Genomic DNA, 2,179 nt, shown 5'->3' on the forward strand with positions numbered 1-2,179 from the left:
CAAATAGCAAATGAGGACCTCTGATTGGTCAACGCTATCTGGCTATATGATAATAAGACTATAAAACACTTGTGGCATGTAATTGAGAACAAGAGGGACATCTTAAGATAGATTATGTAAATAAAGACCTAATTTGCATATATTAATGGGCAGTTGCTATTGTGTGTTACACATGTTAATTTCATAGTAGTAAGTTACTAGTAACTGCTGGGAATTTCATACTTGCCGCATTTGGAAGTTAGTGAAGGTGAACATCAATAAACATAACTTACTCAAATCATGACTTCTGGTTTAATAATTTATGAGGAAGTGATAAAATAGCCTTTTTTTGTTTTGTTGGCAAGGCTGTCATAATGGATGGAGAGTGGAGAAATATTATATGACCAACTGATATAATCCATGCAAATGGGGCTCTTATTTGCTAAGGAAACACAGACAATGTGACCATAACCAATGAAATTTAATGGGACTGCTGATTGTTTGATTCCTTGGCGTCAGCTTACAGTTTCTCTGACCTAAAGTTCTACCCAAACCGTAACGGATAGGCCAAAATTATCACAACGTTCATTGTTGGGTGAAATTGGCAGACATGGCCGCCGGCCGTCAGAAAAAAAAGACAGCCAGAAAACGTTAATTAACAGTTACCTCTGCGCCATTGGAGATTACGCATCCGAACTGACATTTTCAGCTGCTGAATAAGGTGACCTTTCCTTTCTTCATAAAGATTTATAAAAATGTCCTTGTTGGGGTTGGGAGCGGAGCTTGGAGGCTGTTATGTTACGTTATCTCACCTGCCGAGAACTTTTGCTTCCGGGTTAGGTTACGTCATGACGTCATGGTTGCTCATGGATACATGCAAATAAGGTGAGAAGTCATGCAAATAAGGATGATTGACCAATCAGAGGCTGGAAATATCCCCTATGACAAAACAATACGTCACGTGGTTGAGCGTGGGGTCGGGCGTTCGAACATCGGAAAATTGACTTGGAATTGGCAGAAAATCCTGGCGGTTTTCTCGCCTTTTGCGGGTAATTAGCTCCAGCGAAGGACTTTCTTCAAGACCCTGACGTGTTTTCGGTCCTCGCTCAATCGATACCGTGTCGATCGAAGGCTCCAGCGCTGCTAAAAAAAGTGTTTCAGTGACGAGAGGTCGTCTGTGACCCCTACCCTCTCCTCGTCGACTGGTAAGTACTCATTATTTGAGAATACATGACTGGCTAATTTTGTAATATCTGTTCATGTTCACCATGGCTTATGGCTTACAACCTGGCATGTTCATTGTGTCGAATGTGTACATGTGTGTCTGTACTTTGCTGCTGTAAGAACATGTGGTGCGCCGAACCCACCACCCCACCCGCACCCTGCCTGTTCCTGCGAGCTGCCTGCGCGCAACGCCCACCATCAGCAACAAGACGTGACCTTGGCGTGTTCTTGTCTCTGAAACAGGAATCAAAACACTTCTTGTTTCTGTTATAGACGATTCATAATACAGAGTCTACATTCTTTTACGCCGCCAAATTGCAAGTTGTGTGCATTTTTCTGCTATCTAGAATTTTTTTCTCGCAAAATTAAGGTTGCATGTGGGCATTTCAAGCCTTGTAAATAATGTCTGACGCTACCAATGGTATACTTTTAGTATGTGATGGTGACAACGCATTTTGGAGAGATATTACTGTAGCAGAAACTCATGTCTACTCCAATCCCTTCCTAGGTTAGGCCTCGAGAAAGCAAAATCTATTTCTGATGCACGGTTATTTTGCAGACAGCTTATCAATTATCCCCCAGAATGGTTCCCTCCATACATAATCCCAGGTTTCATTCTTAGAAGACACTACAAGATACAGAATGGAAAGCCTTATGTTTGGAAACCAGATGCCCCTCCCCCAACCGTTCTGCTGTCAGGTAGTGGATGATTTACAGACATGGAAGACGTTTTCTCCTCCAACTAAAGGTGAAAGTGCCAAATCTTATTGATTTGTGTGATGCACGCGGCATGATGGATGTGGTAATTCTCAGTTCCCTCAAACTAGGATTGCTCAGGGGAGTAGACTCTCCATTTTATCAACAGGGCTGGAAAGCTGACATTTTTTGGGTTATCATTTGTGTCAGAGTGATTCATTCCAGTTGGAGAGAACATCTCTTGATTACGTCTTACCATATACATGTGAATGTGAATTGT

General features: G+C 42.1%; 1 protein-coding gene across 3 annotated transcripts in view; it reads left to right on the forward strand.

The window, feature by feature from the left end:
* The first annotated feature begins 909 nt into the window (after positions 1-909).
* LOC109470003 (plasma membrane calcium-transporting ATPase 2-like) overlaps positions 910-2,179 on the forward strand; it is a 62,472-nt gene continuing 61,202 nt past the window's right edge. For 2 of the 3 annotated variants that reach the window (XM_019768781.1, XM_019768782.1), the window contains exon 1: positions 910-1,184. The gene's annotated coding sequence lies outside the window, so the exon portion shown is untranslated. The remainder of the gene's footprint in view (positions 1,185-2,179) is intronic. The other variant, XM_019768783.1, reaches the window with a different exon arrangement.

This window comes from Branchiostoma belcheri, unplaced genomic scaffold, assembly GCF_001625305.1.
Source record: "Branchiostoma belcheri isolate BF01 breed outbred unplaced genomic scaffold, Haploidv18h27 scaffold215, whole genome shotgun sequence".
NCBI classification, from domain to species: domain Eukaryota; kingdom Metazoa; phylum Chordata; class Leptocardii; order Amphioxiformes; family Branchiostomatidae; genus Branchiostoma; species Branchiostoma belcheri.